The sequence below is a fragment of the Urtica dioica genome, chromosome 5 (genome assembly GCF_054948205.1).
Source record: "Urtica dioica subsp. dioica isolate 48M chromosome 5, U.dioica_male_clone48M_v1_H2, whole genome shotgun sequence".
NCBI classification, from domain to species: domain Eukaryota; kingdom Viridiplantae; phylum Streptophyta; class Magnoliopsida; order Rosales; family Urticaceae; genus Urtica; species Urtica dioica.
The window spans coordinates 2,881,181-2,901,645 of NC_142760.1; the positions used below are offsets into that span (position 1 = coordinate 2,881,181).

The 20,465-nt window shown below is 39.9% G+C and overlaps 1 long non-coding RNA gene across 2 annotated transcripts; it reads left to right on the forward strand.

The window, feature by feature from the left end:
• The first annotated feature begins 435 nt into the window (after nucleotides 1–435).
• LOC149394823 (uncharacterized) lies at nucleotides 436–7,403 on the forward strand. Of its 2 annotated transcripts, none has more exons than XR_016297174.1 (3): nucleotides 436–498; nucleotides 3,626–6,339; nucleotides 7,169–7,403. It is a non-coding gene; the product is annotated as an uncharacterized LOC149394823 (long non-coding RNA). The 2 variants fall into 2 exon arrangements; XR_016297175.1 differs by lacking the exon at nucleotides 7,169–7,403 and adding an exon at nucleotides 6,664–7,159.
• Nucleotides 7,404–20,465: the final 13,062 nt, after the last annotated feature.

A 20,465-nucleotide genomic window follows, 5' to 3' on the forward strand; every position in this document is an offset into this window, starting at 1 on the left:
CAAATCATCGGAAAAAGATATGAATTTCATCGGATTTCATTTTAAATCATCATATTTCATCTGGAAAATATCAAATTCAAAATCTTAACTTTTTCAAAATCGATACAAATCAATCCAAGTCATCAAATAATCACTCTAATCATTATTAAAACTACTCTACAACAATTCAAACACAAAATAAAGAAGAAAATCTTACCCTTTTAATCATGTTGAGTGTCGAATTCTAAATCCGTAAAAAGAGAAAATTATTTTAAGTGAAAATGAGAGAGAAAGCGATTGAGGGAAAAATAGGTTGAAATGATATTTTTGTCCGATTTTAAATAAAAAATTCAGTTTTAGATATGTTGCAACTGCGGGTCTACCAATTTCTTTTTATGGGCCGGCCCATGAAATGAAATTTCTCTCTTATTAAACCATCTTTTACAATCAAACCCTAAAATCATGTTGTTGGAACAATGAGTCGTGTTCGAGAGGAAATTGATCTTCTCTAGTCTACAGGTACGAGTGTTTTAGGGTTCTAAAGCCCCTTTTTCTTCTGCGATTTCACATTACATCCATGTTCTCAGCTGTTCATTTTTCTGTTATTTTAAGTAAACGAACAAGAATCACAGTGATCTTTTACGACTATTGTTATACATAGAGAAATCTCGAATAACAAACCTGAAGAACCAATCAGTAGGAATTCTCAGAATCTTCACAGTCCGATACGCAATTATATCAGCAAAACTCTTCGGAATAACTGTCCCATGACTTCGCAATTATCACAACATCAAAAAAACTTCATGAGATATTCAATTTTCACAGATAGAAGTCAGTAATCTTGGTTTTAGAGGTCATCAAAACACATATAAAGAAATCAAAACCATGAAGCGATTCCACGGTCACTCAGTCCCCGTGTTCTTCAACCTTTGCTGTGTTTAAAGTGTGTTTAAGTCTGGCTTTTTAGAACCGTTGGATTATATTTCTTGGAGGACAAAGGAAATTTTGACGGTTTAGATTCGGATACGAATTCGGGCGTAAGTTAAGTCGGTGGACTGTGACATGTGTGATTTGATTAGTCTGATTCCCTCGAATTTCGTTTGAGTGCATCACTTGCTTTCTATCACTTTTGTTTCTGATTTGTTTGTAGTTTCTCCTCATCAGATTCAGGGAACTATATTCATAATTCATTCATTTAACTTAGATAGTATTGGAATTCGGATCTTAAATAGCAACATAAAAATTTGAAAGGAAAGGTAAGTGAATTTAGGTAGTATTTAGAAGGCTGGTTTACAATGCAACCTGAGGTATTTCTCTTTTTTTTATTGACATCGTCTTGTTTCTTATGTGGAAAACGTCTGGTCTTGTCATCAATGCTTTACTCGTGCCCAGTTGATTGATTATACTCTTTTGATGCAATGCCATGTAGATTTAGTATGTATTTATTTCTTTTTCAGTATGTGATAAGTCCTCTCTAGTTTTGGTCAGTTCTTGTTTATTTGTCAGTTTTTTTTTGTTTTTTTTTTCTTAAGTTCTACGAATGTTGATTGTTGACATGTTCTTTGAGAGAGAGGTTTCTTTTAAGAGTTGACAGAGAGTCGTGATCGTTGTATTTCTGTGATTTTTTTTTTTTTTTTTGCTGTTTATGTGATTTTTTTTAAATGAATTTAATATAGTTCAGTTTACCACAGTTTTTTACTTTTTTTGAATTAAAAAAAAACAGTTGGCGGCACTTTTTCCATAAACAAAGCCAAATTTGCTCAATTTTTGGCGGCGCTTATTTTTAAGTGTCGCTGAAACCACATTTAATCCAACGTGGATTGACGTGGCGACATATTTGGCGGCGCTTATTTTTGTTTGAAGCGCCGCCGAATATCTTTAGCGCCATAAAAGGCTTTTATAGGCGTTTTTAGAGCACAAGTTTTAAAAAACTTATTTACATAAATAGAACAAAAAAAATATTATACATGAACTAGTTTTTTTGGAGACGAGTAATACCTTTTTCTTCTACGTTACGGTAATGTACGGAGGTACAAAACTTGTGCTTCTCTACTTTCACTCTAGTGATTCCTTTCGTAAGGAGACCGAACAAGTCTTGTTTATTCTGAATCGCCGCGGCCATCAACTTCGAGTTGTGCCCATATTTGTGCATGTAGTTATAAGTCTTTGTCACCTGATAATCGAAAATCAACAACAGCTATAAGCTAATTTAACTTCTAAGTAACCCAATTATCTACTAATTATTATAACTCTCATACAACCCGGGATTTCTTAAACATAATCCTAATCAAAGAAAAAATCCTAATTACTGAAAATTAAATCATAATGTTTTATTTTAAACAAAAATAGATCTAATATCTAGAGTCCTAACAAAGGCAGGTAAAATTAAGTGGCTTTAACTAACCAAAGCTATCTCGGGATCCTCTCCGCTTTCGAGCACAGCTTCAACGTGTGAGAAAATAATTTGTTTATTTGGAAATAATTTGTTTATTTGGAAATAATTTCATTGTTTATTAACTTAAAATTAAAAGTAAATATTAGTAGCAAAAAGGGTTATTACCCTCTTCTTCTTCGTCGATATTCGAACCCCTTTCTCCGGTCTTGTCGATTAATTGTTGATTGAGTGGCTTTAACTCCGGTTTCAGTTCTCTGGGTGGGTTTTGATATATATATATATATATTTTTAAAAGAAACATCGGGACTTTATTAATTGTTGTGTGTGTGTGTGTATGTGTTTGTATTAGTGTGTATGCATGTGTATGTATATGTGTGTGTCGTGGTATGTGTCTCAGCTTATTTAAGTCTTAGAAATTGAATTTTTAATATTAAAAGTTTTCGTGACACTTGAACAATACCAACAGAAACTGATGCTATAGAATGTGATGAGTTGGAATAATATCACTTTCATAAACACTCGTATAATCAGTCTCCGCACGAATATAATCATAACACTTGCACAATTCTTATCAATTAGGTTGGTATATGTACAATTAAAGCCACTATTTTGAAAAATAAGATTTTATCTCCAAATTACTCCTACCCCGGACTATTTATCAATGTTACCCTTAAATTGTAGATTCAGAAGTTAATAATGAAACAGTTGAAATGATTACTTCTCCTAAATTGTAGATTCAGAAGTTAATAATGAAACTGTTGATATAATTACTTCTCCTACCAATGAAATCAAATAATTTGTAGTCAAATTTTAGACCGCTGGTGCATGAACTAGTATATATGTTAATGATGGGCAAATACCAGTTTAGGGCAATAAGACATGAATATAGTAAGAAGATCACATGGCGACAATGATGGGCACTGGGCTTTTGGCAACAAATGATGTGCATGTACAAGATTGTAGTGTCCTGGTCATATGGCAGAAAACTAGAAGCTATTTTTTTATACTTGACAGCTCAAGAACATCCTTTCAAACAATTGAATTAAAAACAAGAGGTTAAAACATTGGTGGGAATATGCTCGAGTTTATTTTTCTAACTATATTCTCTTGACAACCCGTGTGCACCCAGGCAAAATCAATTGCAGATCATATGCTTTAAATTTCGATTGCCCGTGTGCTCTTGTGTTGGACTCGAGACATTACTAAACTTCTTTTATGCCTTTGTGTGTGTGTGTGTATTTGATAATGTAGACTCAGAGGTTACCATCTTGTTCTCGTTTCCAGAAAGTGTCGCCAACAACTCTTGACCGGTGAGTCTATATCTTTTATTGTATATTTCTTTGTAATATCGACATTGATTTTGTTGTCTTGTGATGGTTTGAAGGAAACTGAAAAACAAATGTATTATTTTGTAGTTTACTCATTTTACAACCGCTCGAAGAATCTTAAGCTTGAAATTCCAACAACAAAACCTAACCGGAAACTGTGGGAGGGCCACTGGAGATCTATACCCGGAGATCTGTGTCACGGATGGTCTCATAATAGATCCAGTATTACTACTGTTGGAAACTGCACTGGATGTGGCTGCATATTACAAGTTTGAGGTTGAGCGGTAAATATCTCTTACTTAGCCTCCTTTGGATTTAATAAATATGATACTCTACTCGCACACACAAGTTGAGAAAATAATTTGCAATTTGACTGAAAATGAAACATCTATTTTTTTGATGCATACCCTAACCGACTTACAACATCTTGATCAAATTTAGAGGAAAATCTTGGTAGTAGAAGAAAGATCCCCATATAGACAAAGAAAACTAGCCCTAAAACCTCTTCGATCAAACTTACGAGGAAAATCTCAGAAAAAATTAAAAAAGCGCCCTCTAATCCATTGTTGCCCAGCAATTTTCTTTGAAGTAGTTGGGATTTTTGTCGACTTGATATCTTATTGCTCATTACAATTTCCTATGATCCTATAACCCATAAACTGAATTGAAGTAGAGGTGGACACGATTCGACATTCACTATTGTCATCCCAGTGATCGTCCCACGATTTGCGGATTAGGCTTCGTTGTTGCACCTTCGATTCCGTAAGCTATGATGACATGATCACTTTTTGTTCTTTTAATTTGTAGTTCTTATTTTCAGCATATTCTCATTCCTCTTCAAAACATAAAATTTAATATATTAGTTTATAAATAGAAAAATTTACTAAAAAACACAATTAAATAGTATAACTTAAATGATCATGAAAAGATGGGAAACCCTTTGACAATCTAAGGACTACTAGTTCGCCTCCTCTTATGGCGTTTGCTATGTCCGTGGTGCGTGCCATTTCCTCCACCGAGCAAATTGGTCGCCGGAGAATGCCATTCTAAAACGACAATTACGTAGTTTTGAATTGTATTCAAATGACTTATTTAGCCTTTAAAAAGAATATTGCCTCATCTTAAAGTCCATGTTTTGTGATTCTTGAGGCATTTACCATACCTCTTGCAGATACTTTGTACTCTTTATGAAGTTCGGATTTGATTAAATGATTTACGACCCATTTTTTTTGTTGAATTTCATTCTCATGTCATTCATCTGGTATCTCATCTCGAGACCTTGATCTAAGCAACTACTTAACATATACCTTCTAATGGATAATTTTGATAATTTTTAACTTTAATACACTTTTTAATAATAATTGTACCCGTTACGAAATTAAAAATAAAAAAGCTATTTAGTGGTGTTCCCTTGGTTGTAATTATTTTTGGAAAACCAGTAAATACTTTTTTTAGTACTTACAATTATTATTTAAAAATGTGTATTAACGTAAAAATATTTATCTATTAGAAAGTATTTGATGGGCGGTTTTGATCATGGTTCTCGAGATGAGGTACCGGATGAACGACATGATAGTGAAATTTAACAAAAAATAATTGTAGATCATTTAATCAACTCCGAACTTCATAAAGAATACAATGTATCTGAGAGGGTTCCGGTAATTGCCTCAAGAATTGCTAAACTTGAACTTCAAAAGGAAGTAATATTCTTAAAATACTAAATAAATAATTTGAATACAACTTAAAATTACGTAGTTGTTTTAGTGTGGCGTTCTCCGGCAGCCAATTTCCTCAGTGGAGGAAATGGTACACACCACAGACATAGGAAAAACCGTAAGAGGAGGCGAGGTAGTTCTTGGACTGTTAACGAGTTACCTATCTTTTCATGATCTTGTAAGTCTTAGTATTTAATTATGTTTTTTTAGAAAATTTGTTTTTATAGATTTATATATAAAATTTTATGCTTTGCAAAGAGGAAGGAGAATATACCTAGAATATGCGCGAAAATTAAAAAAAACAGAAAAGGGCCATGCCGTCGAAGCTTACGGAATCAAAAGGCATGATAATGAAACCTAATTTGCAAATCGTAGGGCGATCACTAAGGTAACAATGTTGATTGTTGAATCTAGTTCACCCCTACGTCAAATCACTTCGTGGGCTATAGGATTAAAATAAATTATAAAGAGCAAGATGTCAGGCCGGCAAAAGCCCCTGCTACTTCGAAGAAAATGATTGGGCAGTAATGGAAAATAGGGTGTACTTTTTTATTTTTTTTTTAATTTTTGAAATTTTCCTTAAGTTTAATCGGGGAGGTTTTAAGGCTGATTGTTGTTTCGTCTATATGAGGGCCTTTCTTTTACTATCGATATTTTCCTCTAAGTTTGAACAGAAGGTTTTAATTAGGTTATGCAATGAAAAAAAAAAGTTTCATATTTAAATTGCAAATTATTTTAGTAGTTTGTGTGTGCAAGTTGAGAATCATATTTAAAAAAATCTAAATGAGGTAAGTAAAAAATATTTACCACTCAAACTTGTAATCTGCATTGAGTGCAGTTTCCAACAATAATATTGGATCTATTATGAGATCATTCATGAAGCAGATCTCTGGTGACTAAACTTTATCTCAATACTCTTTCGGTAACCGTTTTCATACTTGGCTATAGCGATTCTAGCTCTAAGCTTTGAGAGAGTCTAAAAATAATATTTTTTATTATTAATTAATTAAACAATGTTAACGGTATATGTACGCAACTAACAAACTAACAACCCGGTCTTTAGAAATAAAGTCGCTTAACAAAAACATCATCGTTTATAATAACAAATGTGTAAATGGTAATAAAACTTCAAGACCTTCAATACTCGTTTCTCTCTTTCGTCTATCTGCTTCGAGTAAGCTCGGTAAACAAACCTATCCACTTTTGTTGTGTTGTTAATTGTGTAATTTTGTTCATGTTCTTGCAGGATTATCTTTCCTTAATCGTGTTTTTTGTTTAATTTGGATTTCGTGGTTAGGGCTTCAAATGTGTGTGTGTGTGTTTTTTATTTTTTATTTTTTATTTTTTTTTAATAAGAAAAGGCGAAGCTTTTCATTAGATAACTGGTTGAGCACCCAAGAGTATAGACGCCGAACTCCTTACAACAAGGAACTTCAGGCTTTATATTGTGAATGCATCACTAAAATCAAATGATAGCGCAAAGTTTGTATGCTTTGAAAAACAATTAGACATTAAAATTAGAGAAACTCAATAATTTTTTATGTGTTATTTAATTCAAACTTTTTCGCTTCGCCTTTGTTTGTATGTCCTAATTTTGTATGTTTTTATTATTATTTATTATTATTATTATTATTTTATTTTTATGAAAAATAGATTAGTTTCTTCAATTTGTCCAAATTCAAAGTTTAATTTGGTCGCTATATTTATCTGTTTAATTTGATTCAAATTTTTTGTATATTATGAAATTTTAGTAACGGATTTGGAGGTGAAGAATCGAGACATGGTTTCAAAAGACGATGCAACAATATGCAATGTACTTTTTGTCCTTGAAATTTATATATCGATGTATGCTGCTAATATCGTAATTCAATCGAGATTTTGATTGTGCACGATGATCAAGTGTTGGAAGATTGTTTATTTTGTTTGTGTAAACTATGGTGTTCGAACGAAAAATAAATGACTTGGAGGTGTGTTTGTTGACTCGAATTTTTGGAGTGACGATATTGATGGTTACACTGATGGTTAAAATCATAATTCAATTATAGTGACGATATCGAGTGCTAGAATGGGTTGAGAGTGAGGTTTGAGTGCTTGGTAATAAATGATTCGCGATCCTTACTGTGATCGTAGCTTGATCATTACGGGCCGCAAAGACCAATGGATCGCCTGGTGATGAAACGTGTACATTAATGGAGACTAAGAGAGTGCGTATGGCTATGTTTAGCAAGAATTCGCAAAAATTCGGCACTAGGAAGCCTCTTGAGAGCATTTGAGAAAGTTGCAAAGCTTGGCACCCGAGAGTTCGTGAGACATGAGAAACGTTGTAAAAGAACAAAGTAATACTAACTTAAATTTCATTTGATTTAATCACACTTGATAGTTGAATTTAAATCAAAATCATTAATCCTATTTGCATTGTTAGTCTATAAATCCGTAGTTGAGGCGAGCATAAATTCGATAAGGCAATTCGATCACCGAGTTCTACCACTCTTTTAGTTAACTCAATTTCAAGCTTGAATCTCACGCGTTCTCGAGTGAGTTTTATTGTTTTAATATGTTTATGAGTGATTTTCAGGTTTAGAGAGACTAACAGATTTTTAGGACGTGATTGGAGCATGCCGAGACGTTATGGACTGATTGAGACATCAAAGCAAGAGGGTTTTGTGTAAGTATATCACAGAGACAGTACCGGCGCACCGCGCATGCCTTATTGCAGGCGCACATCCCCGATCTAAAAGAGCTTGAGCGTTACACGCTGTCAGCGCACCACGCATAGTCCCTTGCGCGCCGCGCTGGAGTCGATTCCAGTAGTTTCCAATTCGCGATTTCGATGTTTTTGCAACTGTTAGATCACATCCAATGGTTCTAATTGCTCAGAGATCAACATAAATATATACATATTAGACCTATCATAATCAGAAGTTAAGTTTTATTTAGAGTTTCGAGTTTTCGTTTGGCTCGTTGGGAGAGAAGGAAAGCCGGATAAGAAGACCCGTTCATCACCACGGTTCACCGCCATTAATTTAGTGTTGCATCTTCTTCTCATTAATTATGGAACTCCCGTTTATTATGCTTTGTTTTAGTTTGGTTTTTATGTTTTGCTTTTATTTATGTTGTGTTTCTGTTACTCTCGTCACCTTGAATTGATCCCGGAGAAGAAGCGCATTTCCGCTCTTGGAAAACATGCAGCCCCTCCCCTAGTGTTCGTTAGAAATTCCTCTCTCTCTGTTTTAGAGGATTTATCCATTACACTTCCCGAAAGAGTGAAAATTATTCTGACACCTTGTCAGAGTAATCGTAAAGCAATAGAATTGGCCCACGCCTTGGTCCTTGTTCATCCCAAGACGGTTCAGAAGAATTGGTGTCGATCCATCAACGAGGAACGCGAGGATCTTGAAGACTTGAAGATTGTCAACCGGCATGAAAATTCAAATAGTGGGATATCATGTGAGTTTTCCATGATCCTTGTTCTTATTGGTTTTTGATAGCAGCTCATCGACATGTTTAATTTTTTAAAAACTAGATCTGTTGTTCATGTTTCCATAGAATCTAAATCGTTTAGGATTCTATTTTCCGCATTGGTGAAACATGATTACTTCATAACAATCCCGACGGGAAAAAGTTAAGTCGCCCTCCACTTCGGGTTCCGCGCCTCAAACAATGAGGCAAAATATGTTGTCATCATCGTCGGGCTAGATCTAATGATGAGCTCATTTCTTACGTACAAATCCACCTCCATTTAGCTTGAATCTAGCACGTTCTTGAGTGAATTTGAGGTCATTCCTGACAATGTGCTTGTCATGCCACGCTTTGGTATTCTCCTTGTAGATTTTGGCATTGTCGTACGCTTCTCGTCGAACCCGAAGCTTTGTAGTCGAAGTTTAGCTTTTTCATCGCCCAAAGCGCCCTGTGCTCTAGCCCGACTGGCAAATAGCATGCTTTCCCGTAAATGAGGTGGTACGGGGACATACCAATTGGCATCTTGTAGGCTGTGCGGTAGGCCCACAGTGCATCGTCGAGCTTGGCGGCCCAGTCTTTCAGAGAACTTCCCACCGTCTTTTCCAGGATTGCTTAATTTCCCGGTTAGAGACCTCCGCTTGACCGTTGGCTTGAGGGTGATACGCCAATGTCTTCCGGTGTGTGACGCTGTATTTGGCGAGGAGTGCGTCGAACTGCCGGTTGCAAAAGTGTACTCCCCCGTCGCTGATGATGGCTCGTGGTGTGCCGAATCGGGTGAAGATGGTCTTTAAGAACTTCAAGACCACCTTCCCATCGCTTGACGGAGTAGCTTTGGCCTCGACCCACTTGGATACGTAATCCACTGCCAGGAGAATGTACTTGTTTCCGTAGGAAGACGGAAATGGGCCCAAGAAATCTATTCCCCAGACGTCGAACGGTTCTATTTCCAAAATGTTAGTGAGTGGCATCTCATTCCGGTTAGAAATATTACCTGTTCGTTGGTGCCGGTCACAGGCAATAATGAAGTCTCGGCTATCTTTGAAGAACATTTGCCAATAGAAGCCGCTTTGAAGAACTTTCGCTGCCGTGCGGTTTGGACCGAAGTGACCTCCGCACTCGAGACCGTGACAATGTCGCAGAACTGACTCCATCTCGTCCTCGGGAACATACCTCCTCACAATCAGATCTGCACACTGCCGATAGAGAATCGACTCCTCCCAATAGTACCTCCGGACCTCCGAAAGAAATTTATGCTTCTGGTACGTCTTGAGGTCAGTAGGCACCACTTTGCCTACGAGGTAATTCACGATGTCGGCATACCAGGGGAGGAAGGCTTGATGGACGGCCAAAAGCTTTTCGTCGGGGAAGTCGTCATTGATGAGTGCCATCTTGTCTGGAACGTGCTCGAGCGTCTCCAGTCTCGATAGGTGGTCAGCTACTAGGTTCTCTGTGCCCTTCTTGTCTTTGACCTCGATGTCGAACTCTTGGAGCAGAAGGACCCAACGGATTAGGCGTGGTTTGGCGTCATTCTTCTCCATGAGGTATCGTATGGCTGCGTGGTCGGTGTAGACGATCACCTTGTTGCCAATGATGTAGGGTATGAACTTGTCGAAGGCGAACACCACTGCGAGAAGCTCCTTCTCCATCGTCGTGTAGTTCACTTGGGCTTCGTTAAGGGTCCGGCTCACATAGTAAATAACGTGCAAAGCCTTATCTTTATGCTGCCCAAGGACTGCACCCACTGCGTGGTCGTTGGCGTCGCTCATGATCTCGAACGGAAGACTCCAGTCTGGGGCGGTGATGATCGGGGTGGTGCTGAGTCGCTGCTTGAGGGAGTTGAAGGCCTCTAAGCAATCGGTGGAGAAGGAGAACTTGGCGTCTTTCTCGAGTAGTCCGCATAGTGGCATTTTGGAGAAGTCCTTGATGAAACTTCTCACTCCCTTGACCGAAGTTGGCGGTGGTAGCTTCTCTATTGTGGAAATTTTCGCCCGGTCCACCTCTAATCCGTCCTTTGAGACTCTGTGGCCCAGCACGATGCCTTCTTGTACCATGAAATGGCACTTCTCCCAGTTTAGCACGAGGTTCGTTTCTTCACACCTGTTGAGCACCTGAGACAGATTCTCCAAACATTGATCAAATGTAGGGCAAAATACAGAAAAATCATCCATAAAAACCTCAATTGTCTTCTCCACCATGTCGGATAAGATGGCCATCATGCATCTTTGGAACGTGGCTGGTGCGTTACATAGCCCAAACGACATTCGCTTGAAGGTGAAAGTGCCATAAGGGCATGTAAATGTGGTCTTCTCCTGATCCTCCGGTGCAATAGTGATCTGGTTATAACCGGAATAGCCATCAAGAAAATAATAGTACTTGTGCCCTGCGACACGGTTGAGAATCTGGTCGATGAAGGGGAGTGGGAAATGGTCTTTGCGAGTGGCGTTGTTGAGCTTGCGGTAATCCATGCAAATTCTGTACCCGATCACCGTCCGAGTGGAAATGAGCTCGTTATTTTCGTTTCTCACCACCGTCATTCCGCCTTTCTTCGGAACGCATTGCACCGGACTTACGCATGCACTGTCGGAGATCGGGTAAATGACCCCGACGTCGAGCCACTTCAGGATCTCCTTCCTGACGACCTCCTTCATCGCCGGATTTAGGCGTCTTTGGTGCTCCACCGAGGGACGATGTCCGTCCTCCAAGAATATGCGGTGAACGCAATAGGAAGGGCTGATCCCTTTTATGTCCGAGAGTGTCCACCCGATCGCTCCCTTATGCTTGCGTAGCGCCATGAGCAGCTTTTCTGCTTCTCCCTGGGTGAGGTGATTCGAGATGATCACCGGAAGGGTCGAGTCTGCGCCTAAGTATGCGTAGCGGAGATGTGCCGGTAATTCTTTCAACTCGAGCTTTGGGGGCTGTTGAATGGACGGAGGCACTCGAGGTTGGCTCTCCCCCAAACCCTCGATCGAGTTACGTCGATATGGCATGGCTGCGTTCATGTACTCCACGTGCTCTAAAGCTTCACATTCATCAAACTCGTTCGTGAAATCGATAGAGTTTAGCAAACTTACCTCGAGCGGGTCCTCAGATCGGTGAGAGAAGTCGGCGATGATGGAGTTACACACGTCGATCCGGTAGATATCGTTGCTCGCCCTCGGGTATTTTATAGCGTTGAACACGTTGAACACCACTTCTTCATCTCGCGCCCTCAATTTTAGCTCTCCTTTCTGGATGTCGATAAGAGCTCCTCATGTGGCAAGGAATGACCGCCCTAGGATGATTGGGACGTCGCGGTCTTCCTCAATGTCAAGCACCACGAAGTCGGCGGGGAAGATAAACTTGTCGACTTTGATCAAGAGATCCTCGATCACTCCTCGCGGGTATACGATGGACTTGTCCGCCATTTGGAGCGTGATTCGGGTCGGCTTCACCCCTCGGATGCCGAGCTTCTTGAAGATAGAATACGGCATCAGGTTGATGCTCGCTCCCAGGTCGCATAGTGCTCGCTCAAAGAAAGTGTTCCCGATAGCACATGGGACGGTGAAACTCCCTGGATCCTTTATCTTCACCGGCAACTTCCTATGAATGATGGCGGAGCACTCTTCGGTGAGGGTGATCGTGTTGCAATCCTCTATCTTCCTCTTTTTCGAGAGGATGTCCTTCAGAAACTTGGCGTACGTCGGCATTTGCTCAAGAGCGTCAGCAAACGGGATATTTATCTGAAGCTGCTTGAATACCTCGAGGAACTTGCGGAACTGGTGGTCGAGTTTCCCTTCTTTCTGCCTCTGAGGAAATGGCAGCTTTGGTGGGTTTGTTGGAGCTGGGGCACTCGTCGGAGGTGGCGTGGCTTGGTTCATCGATACGGGGGCTGTCTTTCCCCACCTTCTCTTTCTTCTTGTCTGAGTTATCGATCACTTGTCCGCTTCTGAGTGTAATGGCGTTGACTTGTGACCTGGGGTTGATGTCGGTGTTGCTCGGTAGAGTTTCCTGAGGTCACGAGTTTATCGCTGTCGACAGTTGCCCCATTTGCGTCTCGAGATTTCGGATCTGAGCCGATTGGTTCGAGAGAGACGTCTTCGTTTCGTGCATGAACTCTGTGGTGGAGTTTATGAAGGCGGTTGTTGACGTGGCGAAGTTGGCGATTAGCTCCTCTAGGTTGGTCTCGCCCTTGTACGCCCGAAATGGAGGGGCTTGGTATAGCGGTGGTCGGGGCTGATTCTGTGGTGGACGAGGCTGAGCTTGAGGCACGGGTTGCATCGGCATGTTGTTTTGGGGACTTCTCTATCCCCCATTCTGGTAGTTGTTCCTTGGGCCTTGATTGTAGTTGTTCTGGGACGGCCTGTTGTTGATGAAGTTGGCCTGTTGGCCGTTGTCCCCATAAGCGCACTCGTCACTATAGTGCTGCCCGTTGCACCAGAAACAGACCTCAGGGGTGTGCACGGCTTGAACGGAGGCCTTCTGTCCCTGAACTGACTTTGTGAGATCCGCCACCTGGGCCGCCAGTGCCTTCATCAGCTCTATCTCGGGAGTGACTGGCATATTCTTCAAGACGCGCCGCTCGGACGAGCATTGATCGTTGTTGTAAGCCAGCTCCTCGAGGATGCTATGAGCTTCCTCCTCCGTCTTCTGAAAGAACGACCCTCCAGCGGCCGTGTTGACTATGGTGCGAGATGATGGTGAGAGACCGCCATAGAAAATCTGCACCATCATCCACCCTTGGATGCCATGATTGGGACACCTCCTTTCTAACTCATTGAAGCGCCCCCATGCTTCAAATAATGAGGCCCCGTCGTATTGAGCAAACGAGTGGATCTCGTTGCGTCTCTTGTGCATCTTCTCGAATGGGAAGAACTTTGAGATGAATTTGATGCCCAGGTCGGCCCATGAGGTGATGGAACCCGGCGGGAGGGAGTTGAGCCACGCCTTGGCTCGGTCCCGTAGTGAGAATGGGAAGAGGCGGAGGCGGATGGCTTCGTCGGATACGTTATGGAGCTTGAACGTGTTTGCGATCTCGACGAAGTTCGTCAGATGGTCTTGCGAGTCTTCGGCAGGTGATCCAGAGAATTGATTAGCTTGGACCATATGTATTATGCCGGTCTTGTACTCGAAATTCTGATTACCCGCAAGAGCCGGGAGAGCGATTGCCGATTGCGCGTCGTCAGATGGTGGTAACCCATATTGAAATAGGGTCTTTGGCTCTTCGTTCGCCGCGTTGTTCGCTCTATCTCCCATTGTTCGTTCATTTGATTGCTTTCTGTTCGTCTTGCATAATTTTTCGATCTCAAGATTGAGTGGAACGAGGTTTGATGTTCCCTCACTCCGTATGCACCTTCAAAACAGAGAAAATGACACGCAAAGTTAGGAAACGCGTAACGAAATCAAATGGCAAAGCAGAATATTTTTCGACGCTATTGTAAAGAGTCCCCGGCAACGGCGACAAAAACTTGTTGCGATATTTTTATAACTAGCATGCAAGCGGACGTATCGAACAAGTAATAGTGTTACGTAAGTAACAGATATCGATCCCACAGAGACTAGTTACTATAGCGACGTTAAACAACCTAAAGCGAATTGATTTCACGGTATTAAAGTGGGTGGTGCAGGAATTGACTACAATTAAACTAACAAAAACAACAACGGAAATGTAACACGAAACTTTGAATAAGAGAAAATTGTGGTTACGACTTCACCGGAAAATTAAGACTCGGGGGTTTCAGGTTCGAGCAACTTGACCTACTCTACTCACGCTAATCTCATTCTCCCTATGATATTACTAGTCTCTCTCGAGTGATCTAGTAACCTACGTAATTAACGAATTATATATCCTCTCTGCCTCTAATCCTATTAAAACAATTACGAGCAATAAACACGAGAATTCAAACGATTACATTAAGCTTAAGCCGTCTAGCAACCTAAGAACAAAATGAAGCATGAATTATGAGCGTGAGTTTTCGCCCTCTCTCGAGTGACAGAAAACTCCTAAAAAAAATCCTAGAGATGGCCAATCTAAAGAACGCATTAAGAACACATCCACACAAGCATGAATAATTAAGTAAATCAAAGCATAATTTCATCCTAACGAACCCCCTAATCCAATTCAATCCGGCTACATCGCAACCCCGCTAAAAACCTAGCCTATAACGGAATCCATATTCAATAACATAATGATCAAGACAAGAATCAACATAACCATAAATAAGAGAAACACTATGAAATTCATGTCGGGAAGAATGAAACTATCAAATAACGAAAATTAGAGTAATAGAGAATAAGGGAAAGGAGGAAAAACTATTAAAAACGGGAGTTCACGGTTGCTTGTTCGTCGGATCTTCGACTCAACTTCGCTCCCAAGCAAAATCTCTCAAAGAAAAAGTGCAAAAAAGTAGAAAAACAACTCTCCAAAAACTAGAATGAGTTAATTAGGTTACAAGAGGTGATTTTAGCTCTGAATGTGTGTTTTTCGGAGTTATCTGAGCCTTCCAATTCAATCCAAGGGTCAAAAATCTTCAGAAAACGTTAATTTCCCGTTCCAGCAATCCGGAGGCGCGCGGCGTGCGGACCAGACTCTAGGTTACGCGCGCTCCGCGCATAAGACTTTGTGCGTTTTCACGGTTTGTGCCCCCATATGCGCGGCGCGCGACCAGAAGCACGCGGCGCGCGGTCTCGAATTCAGTCTTCCCGCGGCACGCGAGGGAATGCGCGCGGCGCGCGTAGTCGCCAATTTTCTTGCTCATCGCTTTTTGACTCTATTTCGACCGTTTTGTCTCCAAATCCCGTCCTCTTTCCATGAAATTGACTGTAGACACTCTATTGCTCCTCTGAACCTGAAACTACTCAAAAACCTACTAAAACCATTAAAATACTTGGTTCGGGAAATAGAAGTTTTACGCGTGATTAACGTACCTATCAGAGACGACCAAGATCGCGGCGCGATGGACTTTGGGCACGGCGCGGTGGACGTTGGCGCGGCGCGCTGATGATGGATTTAAAGATATTTTCTCCGAATCTTGAGCAAATCTAGGCCATTAGATCTCATATAAAGGCCCAGATTGACTCCAAAAATACACCTTTGACATAATAAAACACCTTTTGTAACCTAAAGACACAATCTATCATTCATTCTAGTTTATTATATTATATTGCATCTTTTGAGAGCTTTTGAGATGAGATATAGCATTCTTCATTAGAATCGACAACTCCGACTGTGCACTAGAACTCCATTAATAGTTTTTCTTCTTTCCTTCTCTTTACTTTTATTTTTGCAAACTCTGAATTATTGTGAGTCTTTATTTAATTTTAATATGAATTCTCTTTTGCTCTCCATATTCATTCTCTTGCTTTCTATAATTCTTCTTTGCTTATCTATGATCATGAATTCCATTGGAGACTAGGTCTTTAATGGGGTTGCGATGTAGTTGGAATTAATAATGGTTATGGGGTTTCATTAGAGTTAGATTATGCTTTAATTGCTTCAATTATATGATTGCTTGAGTGAAATTGTTCTTAATGCTTTCTTTTGCTTGATTACCATTAGAATTGTCTGCTAGGTGTGTTTAGCTGCTCGAGAGAGAGTAAAGACTCGTGCTTTTATTTTAGTCTTCATAATTGATACTAAATTAGTACAAAACCTAGGCAGTTCATGTAATCATTAGAATTCTTGTATTTATTGCGTGTTATTTCTTTAATAGGATTAGAGGCCGAGAAGATAACAATCCGACAATTGCATAGGTTTGCTAGATCACTCGAGAGAGGCTAGTGAATATCGTTGATAGAGTGAAATTAACTTGCATAGAAGTAGTTCTTGTTGTTCGTACCCGAAACTCCCAATCTAGTGTTTTTCGACGAAATCGTGACCCCTAATTTCTTGTATTTGAAGACTTGCGTTTATTAAATGTTTTTAGTTTATTCAATTTAGTAATCTCTTAATCACAACCTCTTACTTCACTTGAAATCAATTCGCTACAAGTTAAATAAAAATCGCTAGAATTGCTAGTCTCAGAGGGTTCGGCATCCGTTCTTCATACTATATTACTTTTGCGATACGTACGCTTGCGTGTGTAATTATTTTGCAACAACTAACACGAAAGCTCGAAGCTGAAAACCTGCTATACACTGCGACTCGTAGTTGATCATGATGAGTATGTTTTATACGTACATATCTATCATTTATGAGCGTGAATTTAGCGAGTTCTCAAGTGTATTTGAGGTTATTTTGGTGTTTTTCTAGTGAATTTTAGGTTTTTGATGCATATTTGAGCTTTGGGACAACACGGGACTTTTAGAAGAAAACGGGAGTCAAAACGGAGCTAAACCAAAGAAATACGAGAAACTCAACGCTAGTCAACCTTGCCAAAATCCAGAAACAGAGTGCGATCAGAAGCATTATCCAACGCGCCACGACCAAATTCATTGCGGCGCAGCGCGACGCGCTCCCATCCTGCGCGGTGTGCTGACTCCTAGATCAGAATCGTCAGCTACCCGTTTTAAGCATTTTGGAGCATTTGGATCTAATCCAAAGCTCATATATCTTCGAAAATAACCCCTAGGCCTATTTAAAGGGTCTTTGCACCCAAAACACACCTTAGCTTTTATTCTAGTTTTTATTTTGTTGTTTGGCTACTTTGGAGAGCTTTTGAAGAGAGAAAATATTGTTCTTTGTTGGAATCGATGCTTCCGACGAGTCTCTTGAACTCAAATCAATTCGTTCTTCTTCCTTTTCTTCTTTTATTGCCTTTGAATATTGTTGAACATTTGAATTTATTCAATATGAGTTCATTTTTCCTTTTATTGTCTATTTAATGCTTTTGATTATTCTGTTATGTTTAGCGATGATTATGAGTACCATTAGCGGCTAGATTTTTATGGGGTTGCGATGTAGCTGGGATTGGTAATGGTTGGGGGTACGTTAGGGTTAGATAACACTTGTTTCCTTCACTATTATGGTTGCTTGATGTGAATTATGCTTAACGTTTTCTAGTGCTTGATCATCATTAGAATTATTATCTAGGATTGTTTAGCTACTCGAGAGAGAGTGAATAATTGCGCTTTTATTCATGTCTTCATAGTTGATCCTAGGTTAGTAGAAAATCTAGGGAATTTATGTAATTGTTTGAACTCTTCTCATATTGCGTATAGTTGTTTTAATAGGATTAGAGGCCGAGAGGATAACAATCTGTTAATTACATAGGTTTGCTAGAACACTTGAGAGAGGCTAGTGAATAATTTTGATAGAGTGGGATTAGCATCTATAGGAGTAGATTTTGTTGCTCGAACCCGAAACCCACGAGTTAGTTAGTTCCGGTGAAATCGTGACCCCGAATTTCTCTTTATTGAAAAAACTCATGTTAGTTTTAAGCTTTCGTTTTATTTTATTTTTGTTATTCGTACCAAACCATATCCCGTTTATTTGGAATCAATTCGCAACAAGTTTGAGTAAAATCACTAATTCTTCTAGTCCTCGTGTGCTAGACATTCGTTACTTCCATAACTATATAACTTAGGCGACACGTACATTTGCGTGTGTGATTTATTCGCAACAGATCATCAACCAGGTTAAAGGCGATTACGCAGAGAAGGAGCCCAACATTATCGCCTACTTGGAAATGGCGAATTTAAAGCTCGATGCTTTCTCTTGGTTTGAGATCCTCCAAATCCTAAGAGAGCAGAACTCCGAGGTTGACGCCCTTGTTCGCCTTGGATCGATGAAGAAAGGGTGATGACTATCCCATTCAAGTCACTATCCAAACCGTCCGTCTCACGAGACGAAGTTAGGGTAATTAAAGACGTCCTGCATTCGACCTGGATGAGCCTAATAATGAAATTCCTGCAAGAAGGGGGAAGTTAAAGACCTTAAGTGTCCAAATCCATGACGAAGCCGTGTCGACTAAGGTACTCCGCGAAATTCACACAGTTGCTTAGGTGCCTCAACAAAGCCGTGTCGACTAAGGTACTCCGCGAAATCCACGACGGCATCTGTGGAAACCACTCCACGAGACTCTCCCTCGCACAGAAAGCCCTCAAACAGGGCTATTTATGGCCCATCATGAAGAAAGATGCTTACTAGTGGGCAATGAAGTTCGGAAAATGTGTGCGCTTCTTCCACGTGCCAAGGCAACTGCCGACCCCACTTATGCACTATCATCGTTCCTCGACCCTTTGCCAAATGGGGTGTAGATATCATTGGCAAGCTCTCGAGAGTGCCAAAACAATACGAGTACGCCATCGTTACCATAGACTTCCTCACCAAATGGGTGGAGGCCGAGCCGTTACCCAAGATCACCGAGGCAAACACCACAATCTTCATCTGAACAAAACATCATTTTCCACCTTGGGATCCCATCTTCAATTGTGGCAGACAACAAGACACAATTTGACAATGCTAGGTAAAGGATATATGTGTTCAACTCAAGATCAGCATAACATTCTCCTCGCCTCGCTACCCCCAAAGAACTGAAAGAAATTAAACAAAGAACTGAATCGACCAGATCATACATTTAAAAAATGAAGATAAAAGTAGGTTGATAAAAATTAAACAACAACATTAATGGCATTCATAGTACCAACATTTCAGGTCATTCAAGGAAAAGACTCATTAGGCCGGCCCGAGGACAATAAACCATGCAAGCGAATAAAACCCCGATAATTTCAGTTTCCCAGATGACGAAAGTGATGTTGGAAAATCATGCATGGGACACATCCATCGTCTTCTTCTGATGCACTATTTCGATTTCACTATGTCCTAGGGGATACGGTGACAGGTGCGGAGCTTCCGCCTCATGATATTGGAATGATTCAATAGCGCCCTATCGTTATTAACCCCATTATTCAACTCAAACCACTACTCGGCCCTAAGACATATCAAAGAATAATGCATTTTCAGTGGGGTCTATCCGATTATTTATGTTATTCGGCCTAAACGACATAACACTCGAACCGTGAGAGCAAGGGATCACCCGAGCTCCTCATGTATTACCAATACCAAGGAGTCATGTACACGACCATAGATGTAATGAAAGATAGACTTCATAAGAACCATGTATAGTGCTGCAATGGTTTAGGAGTCATATCAGTATATTGTTATCTGTCTAATGCTATATATCGAATTCTTTAATTCCTTTGACTTTATGAGTTATATGAACAGTTGCATCATATGATATGAGAGCTGGAAAGAAAATACTCTTTCATGATTGAGTTTCTTTCGTTAAATAATGCAGATCTTGTCGATGAATGGAATGCCATTGATGGATGATAGGGTTAGGTTCTAAAAAAGAATGAATAATGATCACATCAAGTCTAGTCTCTTTGATGCAATGCTAAGTTTCATATCGGCTCTTTTCAAATGCATTTGAATCGATGAGTGGAATCCTCTAACTATTGCTAGAGAGTTCACCAATATCGTTAATAATGGTAGGTGTTCAGAGAAGTGCATTTAAGGTTATAAAATGGGAACTGCATTATCCATACGAATACAATGAAACCTAGAAGCAATGTCACTCCGAATACAAGAATAACATGAATAACACCAACACGTAGAAGTAAAGAATAACAAGAAATAACACGAAGATAATAATAATAATGAGGAAAATGGAT